Source organism: Vulpes vulpes, chromosome 14, assembly GCF_048418805.1.
Source record: "Vulpes vulpes isolate BD-2025 chromosome 14, VulVul3, whole genome shotgun sequence".
In the NCBI taxonomy this organism is placed as follows: domain Eukaryota; kingdom Metazoa; phylum Chordata; class Mammalia; order Carnivora; family Canidae; genus Vulpes; species Vulpes vulpes.
Window position 1 is genome coordinate 105,958,601 of NC_132793.1, and position 25,926 is coordinate 105,984,526.

General features: G+C 54.5%; 1 pseudogene; it reads right to left on the bottom strand.

Annotated features, from left to right (window-relative positions):
* Positions 1–755: 755 nt before the first annotated feature.
* The window catches only part of LOC140595276 (rab GDP dissociation inhibitor beta-like), a 53,753-nt pseudogene continuing 28,582 nt past the window's right edge, over positions 756–25,926 (bottom strand).

Here is a 25,926-nt window from a genome sequence, read left to right on the forward strand (position 1 = left end):
AGGAAGCCCGAGCTGGGACTGGAAATGAGGCCTTGGGTATGGGGACTGTGATGAGAAGATGGTCTATTCTGCTTGGCACAAAGTTGTTCAGCAGAGAAGAGGAGACATGTCAGCCCAAGGCTCAGGTCTCCTGGGTCAGCACAGCAGGATTTGGGGTTGGCAGGTGCACAGAGCACTGGGCACCACCAAGTGCTGCTTGCTACCAGGGACACAGGCTGGCTGTGATGCCCACCATGCTTTCTCCCTTCCTGCTCAGTTTCCCACCTGCTCCACAAGGTGTCCCTTGTGTCCCTGCATCTGGCCCTCCGTCCACAGAAGGGCTCAGCTGCTACCTTGTGCATTAGGTCGGAAGTGCCCGCCTACCACCACTGACTCCATGCACACAGCTTGCACCTTGTGCCCCCACCTGGCCCAATGCACTCCCCTCCCTCCCCTGCATTACCCTCCCTCCCCTTGCACCACCCTCCCTCACCATCCAGACAGCAGAGTTTGCAGCCCTTGGCTTGAGATATAGAGATGCTCCTCAGTAGGACGTGCACCTGTCTCCTTGACCCCGCCCCCCATTCTCCACAGATTTGGCCACGGCATGAAGGATCCCCTCACCCTACCCCTCTATAAGGCCTATGGCAGCACCATTGTTCCTAGGGAGGCACAATTTAGGAAAAGCTGGACTATGAGACCACCCTGGGGTCTTCTAATCCTGCTCTCAGCACCCAGTTGTCAGCAGGCTCTACCCTCAGGGAGCTTACTTCCCCCTACAGATGCTGGGAATCTTCCAACGCCTCTGGCACCTCAGCTGTGATGGCCACAGAGCTGCTCATGACATCTGCTGACACTGCTGTGTCTCCTGCACGAGCATCTAGGGCCCCGCGACTCTCAGGTGATGGTGGGTGCCACCCTCCAAGGGTCCGAGCACCACCATCCACTCGGTTCTGCGAGTAGTTCCAAGCAGCCCTCTTAATGTAAGTATATAAGGAGAGCAGGTCCTGGACGAGTGTGTGCCGTCAGAGGGTTGGAATCCACAGCCCCTCGTCCTGGAAAGTGCTCATCCTAAAACAGGAAGTAAGGACTCCATACTGGGCTGAACTGTGGCCTCAAACAAAAGAAAGGTCCGTGATCTTGATTGGAAAAGAGTCTAAACCCAACAACTGCATCCTTATCAGAGCATGAAGAGGAAGATTTGGGATAAGGAGACAGGCAGGGAAAAGGCGGCCTGCAGGCAGAGGCTGGAGGGAGGCATGTCCAGGACACCAGCTACCTCCAGCAGCCAGGACAGAAGCACAGAACAGACCCCCGCAGCCCCCAGCAGGAGCCAGCTCTTCTCACCCCTTGGTTTTGAACTTCTGGCCTTCAGAGCCATGGGCAAGAACATCTCCATGGTTTCAGCCCCCGAAGGTGGGCCTGAGGGGAAATATGATTGCTACGTGGCTGCGGGATGGGACGGTGAGGTGAGGGCCCTTGCAGAATGCCTGTGGGTGGGGACCCCAAAAGTCCCCACCAGGTATGCTTCTCATCCATCCTCTCTCAACTCCCAATAAAACTGAATTAAAGACTCGGGCTGGGCCTGCTGTGCTGTAGGGAAAAAGGGAGAGCCTGAGGCACAAAGGGGAGACAGAGTCCCTGTCCCTGGAGACAGGGCAGTGGGGCAGGACAGGGGCTCTGCAATGCTGAGCTCTGCAGGACGGCCCGCCCACCTGTCCCCTGCACCAGCGGCAGCAGGGAGAAGAGGGAAGAGGGGCCACAGCACTTGGCCGTGACCAACGCTGCCCCCTGCACGTGCCCATGACCTACATCCTGAGGATCTCCAGAAAGAGGTCCGTGGGATGCCTTCATGGGGTTGTCTCTGACATCAAGGCAGCAGAGCTTTGTCCTGCTTTAATCTGAGTGGTTAAGGGGAATATGACCTTATTCTGTGATCACAGACACTGAGGCCCGAGACATTGGAGACAGGTCAACGTGCCTGCGGCGTTTCCCCAAATAGCCAAGATATTAGCACCCCCAAAATAGTGGTGTGAGCAGAGGGCAGAGCCTTGCTCAGAGGGGTGAGGATCACCGCCTCCTCCTCTTCCTCCTTCACAGCTCCCCCATCCCCTCCCTGTACTTTCTGCTCTGGGTCTCCTCCTCCGGCCTCCACCACCTGTCCCCCTCCGCTCTCTCCTCCTCCTGCAGGTCCGCCACAGTCTGCATTTCCCACGGTGCCTTCCTGGTCTGACTGCACCCTCTGAGGGCGAATGGCTGCTGGTGCCAGCGGCCAAGGACCATGGCCCGGGCCATCCATAGCGCCCCTCAGAGGGCATGTACTAGGAAAGGGATGTGCTCTGGGATGGAGCTGCCCTTATTTTTTTAAAACAAAATCATGACATTCATTCATTCATTCATTCATTCATTCAACCAGCAGCCTTGACTAAGGGACTGAGCACCTGCCGGTGCCTGCCCAGAGCTGCTGGCGGAGCATATGGTGTTAGAAACGTCATGGTGCAAGTGTGCACGGGAAGCTATGGGAGCCTGAGAGGAGAGGCTCAACTTGTTAGGAGCAGGGACAGTTGGTCTACGAGACGGTGACCTTGTAGTTCATTGCTCAAAACAGGACACAGGTGAGGGTGGTGAATTCCCTGGGCAGCAGGTGCCAACTAGGACTGTCCCAAGCAAGCAGGGGCATCTGGGCACATTTGCTCTGAAGGTTGCTTAGGGGTCCCCGTTCACAAGGTAGGGGTCCTGGGTTCCAGGCAGTGGACAGCAAGTGGACAACACGAGGGATTACAGAGAGTTCTGCATGCTTGGGGACATGTGCTAACAGGGTTTGGAGGGAAGATGGGATGCGGGACTGAACCGTCCTTCAGACTCCATCATCACCGGCTGTCAGGTGCCAAACCAAATCGGCTTCCATTCCTCCAGAATTAGGTAAATGCTAGAAAAATCATTCCTGTCACATCAACAGGACATAAAAGGGAAGGACAAAAAGGAGGGAAAAGTGTATGATCATATCAGTAGAGGACAGAAAGTTACGTCATAAAATCCAGCATCCCAACTCACAAAAAAGTGTTCTGTGAACTGAGATTAGAACAACTTTCTTAATATAATAATGATCTCTATTCAAAAATACCAATCCACGTTCAACTTAATAAATATTGCTATTAGAAAATGCGATGGGAAAATATCCTGTAGACGATTCAAATATAAGTATATAGATATATATGCACATATATGTACACATGTACGTATATACTTGACGTGTTTGGAAATAAATGTAGTAAGAAATATGTAGGACCTACAAGAAAAGATGCCGCCGTCATTGAGAAGCACAGAAGATTTTAATAATTAGAATCACAGAGCATTTTCTTGAGGCCAAGACAATTTTATAAAGAAGTCCAATGTCAATAAAAATCATAACCACATTCTGTAACAGCTTTTTACTCAAAATTTTGGGGAGACGGTAAGTGCACAGAGAATATGGAGACTGGTCTGAAACAGAAAAGCCAGGGGAGGGATGCGGTCTGCGGAGTGTCAGTGTCCCCACCCAGCCACTGCCCTTATGACAGCACCGCGCCCGAACCGCCGCCACGAGCCCTGGGCACCCCTGGCCCTGATACGGCTGGCTGGACCGACACATGACCAAGTAGAAACACTTAATTTCTGTTAAACGCCCATAGACTGTGTAGAAGCCAGAAAATTGCCAGAACGTTCCCCGGTAGGTGACGGAGGGCAGCTCTCAACCACTCTTTCATGGCCACCTGTCTGTACCTGTCTGGTGAAACTGCCTGTATGGACCCTTCTGTAAAGCAGGGCCCCGTCAGTATTGGAAGGGCCCGCTGGTCAAACACCCCCTGCCCCCCCGACCCCTCGGTCCCTGACCCTGTCCCTGGCCTCCCTGCCCCGGGGAGAGAGGGAGATGTGCCACCAGGCTCTGCAGGGGAGGGACACAGGCCACACTCAGAAGTGCCCAGTGTGACCTTTGGGCTGCTGTCCCCTGCAACCAAGGACTTCCTGGACCGAATGATGCCCTCTGCTGACACGGGGCCTCTCAGAATATGAGGGCCCCACTTTGCCAGTGACACATCGCAGTGAATGTGCAGTGTGCCTGGAAACCCCATCTGTGTGGTGATACTGGGATGGACTGTAACCCAGGCTTTCCAGACTCTTATGACAGGTCACCTCCATATCACCACCTCCAAACACTGGTCCCCAGCTCCATGGCTCAGATCATCTGGGAGCTTTGAAAAATGCCCATTCCCAGGCCACCATCCTCCAAGGGCTCCTCATCTCCAAGTGCAATGCTGCACTTTCCTTTAAGAGGCTAAGTGTTCTGTAAGACAATCCACGTGCGGCTCTCGGTCGTGCCGGCGGTTCTGCAGACCTGGTCTCTCCCACTCGCCTGGCTTTCCCATGGGTTCCTTCCGCCCTCAGCTTGCACACAGTTGCTGATTCTTGAGAAGCTGCGTGTGCTCCTGTGAGACGTGCTAGCAGGCGTTCGGAGGCTGAGAGCCAGCAGAAGCACCATCCGTGCCCCGTGGTTAGAGGCACGTCTATCAATAGGACCTGGTGCAAGGAAACCCAACCTGGACTGTCCAGCCAGTGTCCTGCACAGGAAGCTCTTCAACCTGAGACCCTTTTGACTTTGGGGGGCGGGCTGCACCCTGCTCTGCTGTGTGCTGAGCCATCTCCCTGTGGGGTCAGGATAGAGGCCTCACGTCTGCATGGGGTTCCCCAGGCAGGAAGGGAGCAATCCTGCAGCTGAAGGCAGGATCCCAGGGAGTTAGACTCACTGCACCATCACGGTGGCATCAGTGGGGCCCCACTGCCCGGGCAGCCAACATAGGTGGGGCAGTGCCCTAGGACGCTATCCTGAGCACTTCCAAATGTCTCATTGGTGAGTACAGCCTGGTTTCTGCAACACCTTGGGAAATTAGGGATCCTTGTCATAATAAATACGTCTTCTCTCTTGCTTCCTGCCCCAGGCCTGCTGTGGGAACTCAGTGGACACAGAGGTCCCCTGAAGAGGGCCAGGAGCCCTCAGGAAGCAGCAGAAGCCCAACACACACCCTCCCCAGAAAAATCCAGAGGAACAAACAGCAAAGCAACTTCGAAACGAGGGCTGAAGCCTGCACACCTGTCAGATGGCGCCAAAGCCATGGTCATGTGGGGCCTAGTGATGCATTCGACCCCAGGATAAAGGTGGTCTCTCACTCAGGAGCTGGGGTTAGGAGGACTCAGGACCTCAGGGCTGGCCCTGGGACCCTGAGCTGAGTGTCTGAGTGGCCTGGGGAGCCCTGACCCCCAGGAGCTCCGTCCGGGGGCTGACTGTGGACTTCCTGGACCGAATGATGCCCATTTGATGGGGCAAGCACATGGAACTGGCAGGGTCAGGAGGGGGTGGTGAGGAGCACGGCGGCTCTGGGGGGGACCGTCGCTAGAGCTTGCTGACCCCATTTAGAGGCAAGGCAGGCTCAAATTTGTTTTTTTCTGAATAATAAATTGCCATTAAACTGTAGAGTATATGTTGCTATTCAGAAAAGAAACTGTCAATAGTCAGAACATCGTTATCTGAAATCAAAAAAATAAGAGGACAGATACTATGGTGGGACTTGTTATACCTCATTAACTCCTCCTCGGTGTGAAAACTTGCTCAAATTCTCTCCCTAGAGCCCCCACGGGCTGTGTTCCTTGGTCTCCAGACTTGAAGGCCACAAGAAGACTGTGCTGGGGATGCCGCCCTCTGCAGGCCCGCAGCACAGGGACCCTAGGACGGGGCGTCAACCAAGACCCCGTCCAGCCTGGGTACCAACGCCACTCAGCAGGCTTCCTGCCCCAGGCTCAGGCCACACAGTGTTCCTTCTCCGTCCGCCTGAGAACCCATGACTCCCACCTTCAGAACACACTCTCCACACGAAGCATGTGAGCAAGTGTTCCACATGTTCCCAAGAGTGCCAACCTCGCGCTTCTGGAATGCAGACCACCCGCCCTGTGTGCCAGCCACACAGGCACCATCTGTGGCCTTCAGGAGGGCTCACCTGTCATCGGAAGGCTGGGGTAGGAATCAGGGCTCCCTTCCCTCCCAGCTCACAAACACGTGTGCCATAGGACCATGGCCAATGCTCCCCACATGGTGACTGGTGCTCCCTAGACCATGGCTGATGCTCCCCAGACCACACGTGTGCTGCCAGGAGCCAGTAGGAGACCACTGCCGGCCAGTACTACCTGAGAAGAACCTCACAGCAGGAAGGGGTGGAGACCAGGAAGGAAGAGACCTCTGCCCCCAGCCCAGGGCCTGGGAGCCTGGAGGAGAAGACATACATGGATTTGTTCAAAGTCCTCATCCCCAATGGCTCCTTCTCCTGCTCACTGCAGGGGAATAGCCAGACCCCATGTCCCAAAAGCAAGCCCACAGAAGTTGGGCTTTGTCTCAGCGGGTTCCAGGGGGCAGCAGTGTGTCTGAACCATACCTTGAACTCCTATCAACTGCTCTTGCACATCCACAGAACGGCTGCAGGCTGTTCCCCATAGACCTCGGCTGCCCCAGAATCACCTGGAGGCTTTGGATCGCCCAAGACCAAGTGCTCTAACAGTCACGGTAGACATGGATTTCACGGGGTCACCACTTGCCACCATAGCTGGCCTGTCTGAAGCTCTCCACGCCTCCTGGCCCATCCCTTCCCAAGGAAGCCACATTGTGGCTCATCCTTGGCACCTCTGCCCCATGACCAGCCATGAGCTCCTCTCCACTGGCCCCACTCCACGTGCCCTGTGCTCCCCAGGGAACCGCGAGTGTAATCAGGAGTAAACCCCTACCAGGTTTTCTGCATCTGGCCTCACCACTGAGGGCACCCAGAGCAAGATGAGCAGAAAAATGGACACCAGGATTCGGATCACTGAGCACGGCATGTGGGTGAGGATGTACATCAGAAGCCACGAGAAAGTTCAAGAAAGGAGAGGATGTCACTGGAAAGAGGTCACCAAAGGTTCGGTCCCTCTCCTTTGTCTTGTAGCTCAGTACACCCATTGGGATTTGCTGGAGGAACTTTCCATCTCGGCCTCCAGGGGACACACCGTGACAATCTCATGAGCACATCTGAGTGACGTATTAGTACGCTTCCAGGTGGGCTGGGAACCAACTCAACAAACCTAACCAAAGACTAGTGTTGGCAGGTAGTTGTCACCGGAAGGAGATGAAAGCCACTCAGGGGACATGGACCATGACTTAGACGAAGGTGGGGAGGCACGTTTATCTAATCTGCACATTCCACAAAGTTAAGCATGGTGTGAACAGGCAGGATGAAGCTGTTGGATCCGCGAGACCCCAGTTGCATAGCCATGGAGCCCCGGGATCGAGAGCCCCGAACGGATCCCACCGGGATCAAACCCAGCTCCACCTTCTACAGCCAGGGCTCCAACCGTTCCTCAAAGGAGGGTCTCCCTCGTTTCATCAGTGGGTGGGGGCAAGGACAGTTGTCTCTGGCCTGGTCCGTGGTGGAAAGCAGAGAAGCAGAGAAGGTGGCCTTGTTCTGGGCAGGGGCGGAGGGCATCCACAGACCGGGTGTCTCAGCCTCCTTCCCAAAGGGAAGCATGACATCTGACAGTTTCCCAGATGCCCAGGAAGCCGCAGGTGCAGACAGCTGGCAGGGGACGGCAAGCCAGAGGAGCGGGGGCAGCTTCAGCCGCCCGTGGGCTGGGCGCACAGACAGGGAGGCTTGGGGCTGGGCCAGGGACTGTCCAGCAGGGAGGGGAGCGTGCAGGCCCTGCAGGCACAGAGACAAGGTGTGGGCTTCTGCATGGGCGGAGTGGGTGTGCTGCAGGGAGTGTCCGGGTCAGTCGCGAGGTCAGTATCACCACCCCCGGGAAATGACGCATCCGAACAGCAGAGTCAGTGGGCGATTTCAGGCTGCTGGGTTGACGAGGAGGCCAGCCCGGAGCTGGGGCTTTGCCTGGGAGCCTCAGTGTGAGAGCTGGATGAACCAATTACAGCGAAACACTCGGCACAGTGCCTGGGCCAGAGCAGCGACCCCGCGGCGAGGGCCGTCCCCTCCCCTCCACCACCACTCGGACTCTGCAGAAGGGCCCAGCATGGCCACTCGGGGAGAAGTAGTGCTTTGGGGTGCACCCGGGACAGGAGCCGTGGACGGGCGAGACAGCGCCCGCAGCGGGTGGTGGCCTGCAGAGTTCCAGAGCCTCACTTCCAAGCTCAGCCCTCCGGGGCTGAACCAAATGTCACTGGCATTGGAGCGTGCCCGGGTGGGGGTGGGGTGGGGTTAGGGTTTGCTTTTCATCTGTCTTTGACCTCCTTAGTACTTCTCCAGACCACTGGCAAGCTGGAAGCATCTGCGGAACGTGGGCCTTCTGGGTTGTTTAGATGGGCACAGGCTCCAGAAAGGAAGGTCCAGACCGTGGGTGCCCTTGGGGTGCATCTAGAGCAGGGCTCCCGCGAGACCTCTTTAAGAAAGCAATTAGATCTGTCGACCTTCACCCCCACAAAACTGACCCCTTCCAACAATTCCCTTAAAATTTCAGGGACTTCACAAAATCGCCCCCTCCTCTATCCCTAGAGTGCTAGGGGGAGCCTGGGTCCAGCCCCCTGGGTTGCAGATGAGGAGCTGACATCCAGAGGGAATAGGGCGGCCAAGATCACACAGGGGGTGCTGGCAGATGGGGTTGGTCACCACACCCATAAACACCTGTATCCAGAGAAGCAGCATCCTCGCCCGGAGGGCAGGGTCTGGCCTAAACAGCTTCACCTCTGCCCACACCTGGGGAGCCCGCGGGACTCCGCACCAGCGGCCATGGCCCCTTCTCACCACAAGGTGGCGCCTGCGCCATGTGTTACTGGAATTACCGCCAAAACCCCTCCAAACTGGGGGTGATCCAACTACCTGCCCTCATGCAGGGACACTGAGGACAAGAGAACGCGCCAGGCTCCCTGAGTTCTCCTGAGTCATCGTCCTCTGGTACGACAGCCCCTTCCATCCCAGAGGCATCTGACCACAATGTGTTTCCACAGGGGAAGTTTGGGGTTCACGGCAGCCCCTTGGGGACGGGTCGGAGACAGGTGCAGAGTAAGTGAGCAGGGCGTGGGCCTCTGAGCCCCTCACCCTGTGCTTCCACCGGACCAGCCCCATTTTACCTGTTCACATACTGGGCCTCCACTGGGCTCACTTCGTCTGCAGAGGACTCTGAAGAAAGGCAGTTTGAGCAGCCCTGATCTGGGTGGGCTCTGGGCGTGCATCTGCCCCAGGAGGCTCCCCCCAGCAACACTCAGACGTTTCCAAACTGGCAGAGGCACATGGCCCTCTGGACCTAGAGAAATTCTGGGGAGGCACCCAGCCAACCCAGACAGGCCGCCTGAGTCCAGGTCAGTGCTCATACAACAGACCAGCTACTCAGGTTAGCCGAGCACCTGCCCCACACCTGCCCTGTTAGCTGAGCACTCAGCCCACACCAACTTTGTTAGCTGACCACCTGCTGCTCCACATCTGCCTTGTTAGCTGAGCATCTACTTTGATGAGGTGCTTGCTGAGCACCTGCTTTGATGCCATGCTTGCTGAGCACCTGCTTTGACATTGTGCTTGCTCAGCATAATCTCATGTCTGCTATTTGATGAGCGTCTCCCAACGTTCAGCACTGTGAGCAAAGATTATCTCCTCATTTTACAGAAGAGGAAACAGAGCCCCAAATCATGTTTAAGAGAGAAAAATGAGCCAGATGTTCTCAAGGATGAAATTATCCTGGACACCCAGTCTCTCCGGAGGAACCCTAGAAATGGAACACAGAAGTGCAGGTGCCCCCACTTCATGCCGAGGCTCATCCTGTGGCCCTTTCACTGCCCCTGTTCCTTGGGGACAGCTCTCCCTACCCTCCCCCACCCTCCCTCCTTCCCTCCCTAGGCATCCCTGGTCTGTCTTTTCCTGACACCAATCAGCCTCTAACAGACAGGGACCCCAGAAGCCTGCTACCTGGATTGTACAGAACGCAGGCAAAGCCCTCCCCAACTCTATGCCAGCAGGTCCACCAGCAGGCCTGTCCACACTTGGGGCTGAAGACTCTCCCTACATAGAACTGAAAGCCCTGGGAAAGCACAGAGCTTAATCCAAAGTCAGGCGTTGGAACCTCACAGCTCATGAGTACCAAGACTTTTCCAGAGAGCAAGCAGAGAAGATGCTTAGGGTCTTCTCTGCTTGCTCCAGAGGTTAGGGTTAGGGTTAGGGTTAAGGTTAGGGGGGTTTGGGGTGGGGGGGTGGCTACGGCGGGAGAGTTCACAGTGCAGATGCTCTGAGCACCCGGGACTATCACGACTTCCTTGAGGGGCTCTTACCCCAAACACTCACGTTCCCAAGCATCTGCTCAGGGCTGGACTCTGTGCCTCATGCAACTAGCAAGAGCTAGGAGAAGCACTTCTCCCCCTTGGGGAAGGCAGGAGCACATAAACACAGCACCACCCAAGGGGCGGTGGTGGCTGTGCTTCAATGGTCCTGTGGGAACCCAGAGCAGATGGCATTCCCTCTGCTGGTGAGTCAGGGAGGGCTCTCCAAAGAGGTGAGGTTGGCCTGGAACCCATTCTCAGGGGACCTGATGCTCATACAGTCGTGTGTGCACTCCTGGCAGGGGGAGTGGGAAGCTTCCCTAAGTAAAAGAATGTGAAGCCAACATCGAGGACAAAAATCTAACATTGATTCAGAATGAGAAAAGAAATCACAACAAATTTACATTCCGAAGCTGGAAAACGTTACCAACCTCACAAAAATCAGACAAAGAACATAATATTTCTATTAATAGAATACCTGACTTATGTCTAAAATACTTTTATATTTTTGCATGCCCAGTCTTTGATGGTCTCTGCATACAACAATGAGTTGGTGGGCAATGTAATTTTTTTTTTTTGGAAGAGAGAATATAAATATAAATCAGTCTTCCCTCCAGCACGAAGGATCAGAAGAAAGAATCACTGTTGTGATCACGTCACATCCCATTATTTCTAAAGACAAGTAAATTTTTACAATTGCTACTGATTTGGGAAAGCTTCTGTCAAGGATCTTTCCTATGTGAACTGTAAGATTTCATGGCATTTCAACATGTGTTTTGCAAGGATTTGTCTTCAATGCTTCTTAAACTGCAAGCACACATTAGCCACATTGTCACCGATGTGTTTGGGCGGCAGCACGCTGCAGATTCGACACAGTGTTTGTCAGTATCTGTATTTATTCCAAAGTAACAGGAAACTTAAATCTTTTCCAAACGGGCTCACAGGATTGCTCCTCCTCATTAGCTGGATGATTGAACCATCCCAGAACCAACTCATTATCTTAATGAATTTTATAAATCATCCCCCCTTTGCAGATTAGGTTCTGTTCCTTTGCTCCCCATCTTTAAAGCTTTTGTTCCATATTCCATTTATTTTTATTTGAATACCCTCTCAGTTCTTTAATTAATAAACTGAAAGGCAGCAGCAGCAGCAGAACACCTTAGTACCTGTCTGGTTCAGTAGTCTGTGATTTATCATTTGTTTGTGGAAACATTCTAACATGTCTCTCCAAGTTGCAGCTAAAACGGTGTCCTTGAGCTTTATTGACTTTTTAAATAAACTTTCGGATCTTGCACCAGTGTTTGAGTTCCTCTTCCAACTCAAAATAGATGTTTACATTCCGTAAAACACCGTGAAACCACATGGCAAGGCTTGGAGCATGCATCTGGGGCTCAGGTCACGGTGGACGTGAGCTGGGGCACCTGCAGACGTGCCAGCGAGGTACATGGTCAGTGTGATATGGGTAAGGCTCTGGGAGCTGGCTCTGTGGGGCGGGGGTACCTCCAGGAACATCCCCGCTGCCCCTGCTGTCATGACGCTGGAGAGCAAGGCCAGGGCATCAGAGCGGGAAGAGCCAGTGGGTTTAGCCAAGCACAAGCAAAGCATCTTACTTTAGCAAAATTCTTAAAAATTCATTGTCATACAAACACATTGCTAGGGCCCCTTTCCAGGGATAGAGGGGCTTGGCAGGTGCTGTGCAAGAGAGGCCCTAAGGCTGACAGTCTTTAGCTTTCTGTAAATCCATCTCGGAGGATGAGAAGGGGTCTGTCAAACACAAAAGAAAGAGAACTCCAGGCAAAGGCAACAGTACGAGCAAAGACAAGGTACCCAATTGCTCAAAAATATATAACTAATAATAAGCCCAGTGCAGCTCAGGTGACAGCAGGCCGCTGAGAAAGACATAGGTCAGATCACAAAAAGCCTGTACTCCCACCTGAGGAGGTTAGACCATGCCGGCTCAGGTGGCCAGCATGGTGACCCCGTGTTATACACACTTCCCTTCCATTCTTAAGAGGCCTTTCCTGTCTTTCCTTTCCTTTGTAACTAAGGACATATTTTTAAAGCACGGCAGCAAGGCCTGAAGACATCTGCCCTTTGACAACAGGATTGTGGAAGTGTCCGGAGACACCGTGGGTGTCCCCTTTGGGGCAGCACATGCCTGAGGGCCGTGCAGGCAGACAGGAAGCAGAGGGTGTGTTTGCTGCACAGAGCAGTGCCTGCATCCAGGGCAGGTGTGTCCATCAGCCACTCCCACCACCTCTAGCTCCTCTCCATTCAGACCTGACACCCCTGCAAGGCGGCTGGGCCGTCCGTCGCTGCGGGCCCCCATCCCTAGCAGAGGGAGCCAAGGCCCACGAGTGCTCGGAGGATCCTTCTCCACCACCCAGGCCCTGGGCCTCCAAGTACCACACACTCTGAGTCCACTGCAGGCCCTGAGCCCACCAGACGCCCTCACCTCCTAGAAACTGGGGGTATCACACAGTCCTCGGTATCACACAGTCCTCGGTGTCACAGAAGGGGCGTGGTGACAAAACACATCAAATCATGGGACCATTCCACCCGAATTCTGTGAGGCCCCTCACAAAGCAGGGGAATCTGTGTCCAACGGGTCCCCTCTGCGACCCCAGCCCGAGAGCCACGACATCCCAGAGCCAAACTGGGAAGGGATGCAGGGAGGACCAGCACTGCCCTGGGAAGGGCACACCCAGAGCTCTGCTGCTCGCCTTGCCCAAGCTCAGCTGTCCCAGGACCCCGTTCCAGAAGTTTCCATCCCTGCACCGTGAGCAGCATAGGAGAAAGGGCATGGGTGACTGATTTCTGATAAGTGATGGCTAACTTCCTGGGGACGGGGTGCCAGCCAGGAGGGACGGGTCTCTACCCATGGGTCTGGGTAGCCTCCTGGTTGGCCTGATTTCTGGGAGCGCGGGATCCAGTCCACGTCCACGGTTTCTCCAACTGCCGTGTGCACACAGATGCCCTGGGGTCTCACTCCACAGATCTGGGGCGGCCCCCAAATGGCCTCACCTAGATAGCATCCCTGGACAGCAGATGGTCAGCACCTACCTTCCTGCTTCCTCAGCTCCACTGGACCCCACAGAAGCAGAAGCAGGCACCCTGAAGTCTTGGAAAGATGGCCACAATCCCCAACAAGAGAGGCTGGCCTGCCAACGTGCACTGGTCCCAACCCACCATCTGCTGCTGGGCTTCCTGAGGCTTCCCCGATTTTGCCTCCTACAAGCTGTGAAGCCTTGGGGAGCCTCTCTGGGCCTCAGTGTCCTCACCAGAGTGCGGGGGTGCCCACAGAGTTGTAGCAAAGACTGAATGAAAGGCCTGCAGAGTACACGCACCCTGCACCCTGTCCCCTGCCCTCCATCCACCACTGGCAAGTGGTAGGGGGGCGCCTAGAGAGAGACCCCACGGCCTCTTAGGTCCATTCTTCCTTTGTCGTCCAAATGTTGGGCCTCAGGAAATGTGACAAGCCATCCTTGTCCAGGTAATGTTGCTGATCATGGGGTTCTGTGCAAGGGTCCTGGGACTGACGTGACCGTGTGCCTCAAACCAGGGTGCTCTGAACAGTAGGAACGCACTCTCACTCTGAGAGCAGGTGTCAGGGGCCTGTGTCCCTCTGGAGGCTCAGGGGAGATCCCTTCCTTCTCCAGCTCCCAGTGGCTCCAGGCTGCCCTCCAGACTCCCTCCAACTCCCTGCCAACTTCTCATCAGCATGTCTCTCCACCTCTTCCCTCCTTGTAAGGACATCTCACTGGGTCAAAAGTCCTAGATGAGGTCTAGAGGTGAGGTCTAGAGGTGAGGTGACCTGGTGAGGTCTAGAGGGTCTCACCACAAGATCTTTAAGGGAGAACACTTGAAAAACCCCTATTTCCATATCAGGTCACATTCTGTGGTTCCAGAAGGACATATGTTCCTGGAGGGTCCTGTTCAACCCTCTACAGGCCGGCCTTCAGGTGGACGGCACTGTTTGTCCACCCATACCACCAAAGTCGTCCTGCACACCCCACACTCAGCCACCTGGCCTCGGACATCTCTGTGCATGCCTGTGGGGTGCAGGGGAGAGAGGGGCATCAGCAGTGAAGAGCGGGCCCCCCTCTCCACCCTTCCCTCCCATAGCCTGGAAGGTATCTCCCCCAAACAAACCCAGGCACTGGGACATGTGGCTGGAGGGGTGAAGTCTGAGGTTTTGGGTAGCAAGGCTATGGGGTTACCATCTGCAAAACCACAAAGATGCAGGATGAGTGGGACCCTGCAGGCACCACAGAAGCAGAAGCTGCAGCACCACAGCGTTGAGCAACAGAGAACCTTTGCAAGATGTGGCGTCCCTCTGTATTGCCTGCCCGCCCGGGAGGGTGCTGCTCCCAAAGACCCCGCGCTCAGCCCCGATTCCCACTGAGCGGCCAGGGGTCCACCGATGCAGCTGGAGCCCTGGCTCCTCCTCTTTCCTGGGCTCCGGGTCCGACGGTCAGCGTGCGCTGGAGATCTCATCAACCGCTCCTGAGAATGGAGAACACAGCACCACCACGTCACTTCCCCGTCCGTGGTCATTACCAGGGAGGGTGCCATCTGGACTGGCCGTCCTCCCCCACCCGGAGACCCGGGCTTCCCCGCCTCGGCTCCTAGAACCCTGCGGGCCGGGGCCGCCCTCGCCCTGGGCGTCTGTCCTGCAAACGTGGGGTGTTTGCCAGCCTCCACTGGGAGGTGCCAGGAGCACCCCACATCCCCCATCATGGGAACCCAAAACTGTCTCTAGATGGGACCAAACGTCCCCTGGTCCAGCACCACCGCCAGGGAGGCACCTGTAGACAGCAGGCCCAAGGCCCTCAGGCTGCTTCCTCCGCGGCACACTCTCAGCCCCACCTGCTCCCTTCTGCCCCTTCCCGAATCAAGCCCAACCTCTCTACTACCAATGTGGGGGGTCAGTACCTCTCTTCCCACCTGGACCCTCAGCACAGTCCTCTGTGGATTCTCTCCGAGGTCACTCAGGCCGCCTTGCATCGGACCTATTGAAAATCTAATACCCGTCCATAGTGCCCTCCTTCTTTAAAAATGCCTACCTGGCTTCTCATTCCAACCGAGTGGAGTTAGAGATGAACCAGTCCAGTCCACTCGAGCTTTCTGAGACGATGGGAACGCTGACGATGGTCTGTGCTGTGCACCATGGTGGCCACCGGACACTTGACATGCACTTGTGGGGCTGAGGAGATGAAATTCTAATTTTACGTACAGGGAATTCATTAATGGGACACTGCAAGTCTATACAGTGCATGTGGCTTCATTTCCTCTTGTGATCTTCTAGGTCACCAGGTGTCAACTTGGTATTAGAATCAACTGGAAATCTTTTAAAAATCCATCACCCAGTCAGAATCTCGGGGGGAGGATCTCAGCCTCAGCATGCTTACAGCACCTCAGTGACCCCACATGTGTGTAGGGTGGGGAGCCATGCAGGGCCCTGCTTACTTCCCCGCCTCTCACGTGCACCTCCCAGCCCCAAACAATTCAGCCATGTGCCTGAGAATCTAGCACCCTGATCCATGTCCCGGTCCCTATGCCCAGAAGGCTCTCATCCACATCATCTCAGAGGACACCCCAATTCCTGGGTTAGAGGCCTGGGAAGTGGTCTCACTAAACAATATATAGGATGAGGGGAGAGAGCAGGTTTGTATGGGGAGCAGTCCTGGGCTGGAGAGGATTGAGTCCCCCAGAAGAGCCAGGTGCATGCTCTGAGCCCCTGTCGCCCAAGAAGGGCTGGGGCAGCTTGGGCAGCTGCCACTCATGTCATCGTGGGGTTTCAGGGTTTGCTCCCATGGGTCACCAATTCCAAACCTGCCCTTCTTATCTGTAAAATAGCAGCAATTATAGTCTTTACTTCTGTGGGTTGTCAAATGAATTAACACATAGAAAGCACTTAGAACAGCACCTGGCACATGATAAGCACTCAATAAACATTATAATTACAAATAATATAAAAAATTACAAATAATATTATTCCCAATAATTTCATCATGGACAGAGCTCAGACCCGATTGTCTCGTTTTACCTTCACAATAACCTCGGATGTGAGGCCCTATCATTTTCTGCCCCATTTTACAGCTGAGGGCTCTGAGGCTCAGACTTGCCCCGAGGTAGGACCGCTAGCAGGTGACAGTGCAGAACTGAACTCAGGAAGGCTGGCTCTCCCTCCCACATGCATCACCTGGCTGACTCTTCAAGAGCTCCACACAAGGACACCTGGGCCAGCCTTCAGGTGGACGGCACTGTTTGCCCACCCCACCACCAAAGTCAACCTGCACCCCGCACTCGGCCACCTAAGCATCGGCCTCATCCGCCCCATGGGGCCCTGGAGGCTCAGGCCAGGGTGGGGTTTGAGGGCGGGGCCATAGTAACCACAGCCAGGTGGCCAGGGAGGGAAAGCAGGGAGCATCCCGGGACAGCGCCTCACTGCTCCTTCTACATGGCATCAGGGGAGCAGAGACACCTCTGCCTGCCTCCAGAAGGGATTGCTGGGACATGGGGCTGCCAGAGCAGGCTGTAGTCCCAGAGAAGCTAGGAGGAACAATGGACCAAAATGGGGGATCCAAAAGCCGAGCCCCAGGCCTGTGAGCCAATCCGTGTGAGGCCCGGGGCTCCAGGCTCTGCTCTGAGGTCTGTGTGACCCCAGGAATGACTCAGTCGGGGGCCACCAGACTGGGTCCAGTGGCCTTTTGTGCCTGGTTTGCTCAGAAACGCAGCCTCCTCGGGAGTGGAAGACGGGACAAGGACAGAGGGTCAGCAGGGACGGGCCCCACAGGAACACCCCCCCGCCCCCGTGGACGTGTGCACTTTGTATGGATGTGGTCAGCTTAGCTCGGGGGCCCAGAGACAAGAAGAACCCACCCCAGGTCATCCAGCAGGTGAGTGGCAGAGTCAGCGCCCAACGCCCCGACACCTGTGACAGCGCTGGATGGAGGACACGCAGGCAGTTATAACCCTCACATTTCCCCTGACTGCTTCGAACAGAGCATTTCCCCATCACACTGTTCATGACTTGTCTTCGGAGCATCATTACTCATGTTCATTGCTCAGGGCACCCTACGTGCTGGATCTCGTGGAGTGGAGTCCTCTTTTAATTCTGTGGGGAATTTGGAATCCTTCTTTTCAGGAAAGGAAATTGAGACTCAGAGAGGGCAGATAACTGACTCAAGGTCCCAGAGCTAGTGGGCACAGAGCTGGGATTCAAAGCCTCTGCTGAGCCCCAGAACAAGTCAACATGTCCACACACCTTGCCGGCCAGTGCCAGCCTGTGGCTGTCTGTCCTCTGGTCCCACCTGGCTGTGCACACAGCAGAACACAGGTTTTCAACCTCCACTCGTAAAACCTGCCAACTTCAGTGGTAAGTGAAAACGCCCTGCTGCCCACCTGAGGGAACTCTGAACATCTAGGGGGAACCACCCTGTGCTCCGCTCCAGAGGCCCACCTGAAATGCATCAACACTGGCTTGTCCCTCTCAGGTTCTCAGGCTCAGGGTGAGACAGTCGTCTGAAATAGGAAGCGCCACCTCCCACCAGACCCTTCCCTGTGTTTTCTCAGGAGTGGGGGTGGGGTAGCCAGCCCAGGGCTCTGGCTGCAGAGCATCTTCCCCTAAAGAGGCTGCGTGTACAGCAGGTACTTAGGGCTTGTGAAGCCCGTATCCAGGCAGCCTGCATGAGGAGGCAGGTCTGCAGAGACCTCAGGATCTGTCCTCACAGGTGGAGGGAAAGAAAGACCCCCATTGCAGGACGGACACTGGCACAACCTGGCACGACCTGGCCAGGGCAAACCTCAGACCCGGGCAGAGGCCGAGCCCCCTCTTTGGGAGATGAGAACAATAGGAAACATTCATTCCCAGGGGAGGTTCGAAGATCAGCCCAATCCAAGCAGTTAAAGAAACATGATGGAAGTGAACCTTCCAAAGAGTGTTTTCAGCATTGGTCTCTTTAAATTTTGGAAATGCATCTCCAGTTCCAAAGCAACCCATCTTGTTTATATTCAAATTTTTTCAACATAAAATAAAGAAGAGCACTCACTCAAACCAAAATTAAACATCTTTGCTAATCTCGCCACTTCATTTGATCTACAAGGCGCTTCAGCACCCCCAGCCACCCCCAGCAGCGACATCTGCGAAACTCCAGGGTCTTCCCTCCAGACATTCACTTACATTCAAACAAACACATGTTGACATGTAGTAAGTAGATCAACGAGGTCAAAGCATCCCAAGGGTTTCCTTTATGTTAGGATAGCAACAGAAAGCATGTGAAATAAGAAACAAATTGTAAAGTTTTAAAATAGGAATGTAGAGAAAGAGCCCCCTGAGAGCAGATGGATTCTGTGGAGCTGCGTCCTGTCCATGCCCCCGGGGTGGCAGCCAGCCAGGAGCCCCAGGGCGGCGGCTGTGACTCAGTCTGACCGCTGACCCAGTCAGGCAGGGGAAAGCCGGCAGGAAATGTCAAGAGCACATCAGAGGGACGTGGCTCATCGAAGTGGCATCAGCATCTGCCTCTGGGGAGCTCTGAGAAGTGCTCTGAATGGAGCTGACAGGTCCAGTAGTTGCCAGGTCTGACCTCACCTCACAGAACTGGCCGCCCCACCCACAGCCGGCTGGGACACGTGCGCAGGTCCACATGGGATCTTGCAGGTGCAGCAGGACATGATACCTTCACGATCATCATTGATGCCAATCACTGAGCATCAGCGCGACACCAGGCATTGTTTGGCAGGGTCCCACTTAGCCCTCAAACAGCCTGGTAAGATATCTATCCCTGACTCTACTCAGCGATGGGAAAGTGAGGCTGAGGGGGTGCAGGCACCCACCCGAGGTCATCTCAACAGGGAGAAAGTCCACATTCCTGCGCTTGGAAGGCAGCGTGTTGGCTTTTGGCACCACCCTATAAGGAAGATACTTACCTCCCCACTTGACAGATGGGAAAACTGAGACCCAGAGAAGTCAGAAACCACATCCTCCCATTTCTTCCTCCCGAACCCCAGTGAGGGGGTGGTGCTGCGGAAATTCAGAGGACAGGTTGCATAACATCCCTCGTTCTCCGCCAAAAGCTGCAAACGCCCACCTTCCCCATTCACGAATCTGGGAAATGAGTGGTGGGAGTCAGGGAAGGATATTTAAAAAAAAAAAAAAACTGTCTTCAGTCAGGGAATTTCACAGTATAATTATATAGTGAGGACACCAAATTAGCAGAAACAGGGACTGTCAACAGCGGGAGCCACACACCACTGCCTACATCCCCACGCGCAGCCAGCCCGCAGCCTCCTGTGGATCCCTGCCTCTGGATCCTGGGTACACACCACTCTCCCACACACAGAAGTCCTCAGTGGCCAGTGACCCCCCCCCATACCTTATAGTTAGGAAGACCAAGGCCCCAGGAGAGGAGCTCTGTGTGTGAAGTCCCCCAACCCCACCCCATGCCTCCAGACCCACCCAGCTTCTCTGAAGCCCGGAGACAGAAATAGACCACGCTCGGGCTTCCAGAGTCCAAAATAAAGGCGTGCACAGTGCTTTGCATTGTTGCCATGGTTATAGATAACAAGGGCTATGTTAAAGCACAGCAAATTAGCTAATAACGGGAGAGAAACTTCCAGCAGTGGCACGTTCCACATGAGCAAATTGCTTTCCTAATTTGGTGGCAAGCTGGGCCCTGTGGCAGGGCGAGTGTGGGTAGCGAGTGGGGGTGGGGGGTGGGGAATTATGGTGGAGGTGAGAGCAGGTGCAAGCGCTATCCTCAGGCCGTCCTCACCCCTCCCGACCCCCGCCATCACTGAACACAATGTGGAACATGGAAGGCTTACAACCGGTCCAGCCTTCTCAAACCAGCAGGGGAGGGGGCAGCTAGGTTCCCTCCAGGACCCACAAGGCAGTGGCACCTGACCCTTGGTGGGATGGCCGGTCAAGTCTGGCTAAGTCTTGGGTAAAGACAAGCCTCCTGTGAGACTCTGGTTGATTGGTCACTTGGGGTGTTTACTCTGTGTCCTCAAGCCCTCAAGTTACCTGCTTCCTGCCCTGGCTGTGTCCCCCATGTTTCTCCTCCCTATACCCAGCACCCCTGTCCCCCGCTCTCTACCGAAGGACTGCACAGCTCCTCCCACGCAGAGGAGCAGAGCATCAACCCTCCAAGGCACTGCTGGGCCATGAGCACTGAAGTCTGTTGTCTCTGACCCACGAGACTCATGTCTCCTGCCAGCATCTGTGAAGCAGTAACAGGCTAACCACCTGTGAGCACACTGAGTCACATCCCATCCCAGATCTAACGCAAACCAGGCACGCTCCCACCTGAGCACCCACTGCAGCCTCTGTTCCCTTGGCTGGAAACACTCTTCCCTCAGCAGCACTCATGGCTCACTCTCTAACCTCTTCAGATCTGTGCTGCTCCGGGTCCTGCAAGGATCAGAAACAGGAGGGGCCGTGCATGGCTTTCATTAAGGGAAGGGTCTTCAGGAAAGGAAATAAGGATGGGCAAGGCCAGGGTGACCAGAGTCTGACCCCAGGGAAGGAGAGAAGAGAGAAGACATCACAGAAATGTCCTAGAGCTCTAGACAGGCTAAGGAAGTTTAGCCAAAATCCCTGAGACAAAACTTGCTATCAAGGGGTCTTTGTCTCCCAGGAGACATCAGAAGTTGGCAGGAAGCTGCTGTGGGAGGGGACCTTCCAAGTGACCAGTCCCCCTCTAGTGCCCCCACCTACCTCCCCAGCTTTGTGCCTTTTTAACCATACTTTCATTTACTGATCACATAGTTACTTTCTTACTTACCAATTTTCCTATCCTTGGCCACCAAAAGATAAGCTCAATGGTGTGGGAATCGCCCCCAGAAATGAAGATCTTTAATCTTCAGGCCACCACCCAGATGAAATGTCGTCGAAAATTTGATAAGAACCGAGAGGAAGTGAATTTGACAAGAAGGAGGAAGGGACGAAAAGGGTCAGGGGAAGGACGGGGACACTGGGCCTCCAGAGGGTGGGGCAGGGCAAGGACACCACCACCCCAGACATCTGTCATCACGAAGGGACAGGAATCATCCACACTGGCTTCAGGCTCTTCAGAAGCCAGAGAGGTGTGTGGCATGGGAATTATCAGCGCTATTTCCTTAGGACATGGGATAGTGTCTGGCGCTCAAAAAAATCGTTGGGTGAATGCATGAATGAATGAATGAAATAAGAATGTTTCCTGATAGGTTCTGAAGGGCCACTTTCATGGACTAAATGTCTGTGCCTCGCCCCCAAAATCACATGTCGCAGCTCCCGAATGTGATGGCATGTGGAGGCGTGGCACTGGGAGTTAACAGGGTGGGATGAGGTCAGGAGGGCGGGGACTCCATGATGCCCCGATGAGAAGAGACACCAAGAGCTTACTTCTCTGCACACAGGTGAGCGCTCTGAGAGAGGCGATCTTCCGCACGCTGGGAGTCCAGCCTCACTTGAAACCGAATCGGCCAGCGCCTTGATCTTGGACTCCCAGCCTCCAGAACCATGAGACACAACTGTTTGTGGTTTAAGCCTCTCGGGCTGTGGTGTTTTGTGATGGCAGCCCAGGATGACTAAGACACCCCAAGCCCATGAGCAGGGCACTCTGAGGGATTCTCCGAAGTAAACATGTTTTATTCTCTGTAAGCCCGTGTGTCAACAGGGAGTGGGACTGCCTTTCTGGTGGGGGCTGCTAATTGACAAGGAAATGGCAAATTGCCTGTTTGTGGCTGGTGGTGGCAGGTCTCTAGGAGGGAGGGAAAGGGGATGATATCCTTTGCTGAAACCTCTAAGGTCCCATCCACTTACATTTCCTCTCATTCCTGGACATTCTCGGGCTACGGAGCGGCAATGACAGCCCTGTGGTCTAATCAGCCCCTGAGCTCTGGGCAGCAGTCCCTACCTTGTTGCTATGGCAACAGAATGCAGCTGCAGGGCCACCTGTCACTGACACCAAGGTTGCACTCCCATCACATCTGAACGCGGCTGTCGGATTGGGAAATGGAAAGGCCTCAGGGCATTCCAGGTGGCAGCCAGCAAACAATCCAGGCTGCAGATCTGGTGACTTTCCCTGCTGGATGCCAGGCCCCTGGGTGTGTGCACGAGCCCCTGTGCCACCCTCTTGGTCAGTGGGGACAGCTGTCAAAGCCAGATGTTCCATGACCCCTAGGGGCAAGCACTGGCATGCTCAAATCAGGCAAGATGCTTCCTGCAGACTCCACCCACCGCTGCCACCACCACCCCGGCTTCCGCCAGAAACAGGACTTACCTTAGACCCGAGGCAAGTCTCCCACACCTGGTACTAGTTCCACGTCTACCTCTAAATCAAGGGTGGAGTCAGGGCTGTCCTGCTCCCTTGTCTGCTGACCCCCATGACCCACTCGGGCCCCAACATCGTGGCACCCCCAGGAGCCCAGCATAGGCCAGATTGTCCCACACCGACTGCAGGCTGAACCCATTCTCTGTGTGAGACCCTGGGCAGGGGGGCGTCTTTTCCCTGCAGCCCCCTGCAGCCCCCTCCCACCCTGCGGCCCCTGTCCCAGGCCCAGCTGCCCTCTCGCCTCCATCTGGACTGTTGGCGGTAGCCTCCGTAGCTGGCCCCTGCTGCTACGGCTGGACCAGGACGGTTTGGGCTCTGGGTCTGCAGCCTTGTGTCATGGATGTGAGACTCCCGACCCCTGGCCTGACCTGTCCCCAGCAACGCTCGCAGCAGATTCCTTAGAGCAGATCAAGAGGGGGGGGATCCCTGGGTGGCACAGCGGTTTAGTGCCTGCCTTTGGCCCAGGCCATGATCCTGGAGACCCGGGATCGAATCCCATGTCGGGCTCCCGGTGCATGGGCCCTGCTTCTCCCTCTGCCTATGTCTCTGCCTCTGTGTGTGTGTGTGTGTGTGTGTGTGTGTGTGTGTGTGACTATCATAAATAAAAATAAAAATTAAAAAAAAAAGAGTGGGGGTGGCAGGAGGAGAGGAGGAGGAGCGGCGCTATGGCCTGCCAGGGTTTTCCTGACTTCCCCATCTCTGCCACCACGGCTTGCACCCCAAACTCTCCCTCCTCTGGGCCAACACAGCAAGCCAGCAAATCAGTCCTGGCAGAGCCAGGTGTCCTCTGTGCCAGGGGTGTCCACGGAGCAGCTCTTCCCCCGCCAGGCCACGGGTTGCGCCGGTAGAGGCAGTCCTAGCATCCCCAGCACTGAGATTATAAGTGACAACAACCCCGCCCAGAGCATCTCACACACTTGTGATCGCAGGTGGAGGCGGGTGAGGTGGGGCAATGCCAGGTGTGATCGGCTCAGCGGTCCTGCATCATCGGGGGCCCGGGTTCTTTCTGCTCTCTTGCTGCCCTCACCAGCTCACGGTGGATCAGCTCCTGTCATTGTCCCCAGACGGCTGTCACGGTCCCCAGCAGGCGTCGTGCACACGTGCAAGCACAGAGCAGCAGACAGGACTCCCCACCTGCCACCTGCTGCAGCCGGAATTCCCTGGGAATCCCCCGGCCACATCTCATTGGAGACCCAGCCGTCCCAAAGCCAATGACCCGCAAGGGGCGTGGACTCTGTGATTGGCTGATATCATGAAGAGTCCTGGCCCTGGGGCCAGAGCCCGGGCGCTGTGCACCTGCTGCTGGGCCACGCCCCAGTCTACCTTCAGGGTGGGGGTGGGGGTGTACAGGCAATCACCTGCTGGGCCTTGGTGTTTTTGCTCTGAGCGGGTGTGGCCAGTCCCCCTCCCCAGACAGGCCAGTGCAGAGGGCTGGGGTCAGGGAGCAGGAGATGGAAACAAAGGGAACAGTGGCCAGTAGACCCTGAAGACATTATGTTGAACCAAGAAATGGTGAACACTGCAGAATGGCATCAGGGGTGGGAATACAATAGAGAAGACACGTGCAGGAGAAATTTCAGCCCTGGATCGGCAAGTCTTGGCTGGACACAGAGAATGTGGGGCCAGGGGGTAATTCAGGACCTTGGGGGGGTTCCAGCCAGGGCGCTTTTGAGGTGGTAGAGTCACTGATGTCAAAGGGGCTGGATGTGCTTATTCCAGATGATTGACAAGGGGAACCCTGGGACTGGGCGCTCCCCAGGGCCTCATCATGCTCATGGATCAGGTTTGTTCCTCAGGGCGACCCAGCACGCCAGGCAGGGTGGGGCAGGCGACGGCATTCCCATTTTACAGATGAGGGTGCTGGAACCTGCTGGTGTCATGGGCCAGAGGTCCTCTGGGTGACAGTGCCTGGAGCTGGGTCAGAATCTGGGTCCCCAAACTGGGGGAAGTCAGGCTCATCCTGGCTGGGATCTCCTTGATTTCTGTGCTCAGCTTCTACCCAGACTCCACCTGCCTTCAACCTGTGACTTCAAAAGATTTCTCCTTTCTCTGTGGTTTTTACCTGAGGTCTTTTTTATTGGTCAATTTCAGAGAAACTGACTTCTTTGTGTGGCATATTTACCAATATTTTTAAAGCATAATAACGGGAAATTTTTATTATCATCTCAGAGTGAGGAAGGACTAAGTACGGCAAACCCAGTAGTTGTGAAAGAAAGAAGAAAGAAAAGGAGGGAAGAGAAGGGGAAGGAGAGGGAGAGAGAGAAAATGGAGGGAAGGAAGGAAGGAGAGAAGGAGGGAGGGAGGGGATTGGGAAACTAATAAATTGGACTCTAGAAATGAATACTGCAAAACTACCATAAACAAAATCAAAATGCAACTAGGAAAAAATATAGTATTTGTAATCCATATCACAAAGGGCTAATCATCCTAATAAAGAGCTCTATAAATCAATCTAGAAAAAAAAGACCAACAAACTGATAAGAAAGTGGACAAAGGATATGAACAGACAGATTTCAGGGAAGAAAATGCAAACATCACTTGAACCTACGAAAATATACTCAAACTCAAATTAAATGTATATAATAAACCAACTTTTACCAGATATTTTGTCAAGAAACAAAAAGATTGATGCTGTCTTGAGGATTCCTGGGTGGCTCAGCGGTTTGGCGCCTGCCTTTGGCCTGAGAGCGTGATCCTGGAGTCCCGGGATCGAGTCCCACATCAGGCTCCCTGCGTGGAGCCTGCTTCTCCCTCTGCCTGTGTCTCTGCCTCTCTCTCTCTCTCTCTCTCTCTCTCTCTCTCTCTCCCTGTCTCTCATGAATAAATGGATAAAATCTTTTAAAAAATACTTTATAAAAAAAGATTGATGCTGTCTTGGTGAGGGTAAGAGAAACAGGTACTCTCATGCTGTTGGCAGAAGAATGAACTGCTGTGAATCCTCTGGAAGGGAAGCAACGTCTACCACTATTATAAAGATGAGGATACTCTTTCAGTGTAAAACTCCACTTCTAGAAATTTACCCTGCATATATACTTGTGCTAAATTATAAATGTACAAAGTTGTGTTACAATATTGTTTGTAATAGCAAAAGATTGAATGCTAGCTAGAAGTCCATCAGGCGGACTGCTCCTGACTATCAAGTGATAGTACGTCTATGTAAAAAAGAAAGAGTTGTGTACTGATGCAGAATCTCCAAGACATAGCAACAAAAAAACAAGGTGAAAAATAGTATGTATAGCATAATGCCATTTGTGCAAACTAAAAGTAGATCTGAAGTGGTATTTGTACATAGATTTGTAGACTTTCCCTGGAAGGATTACC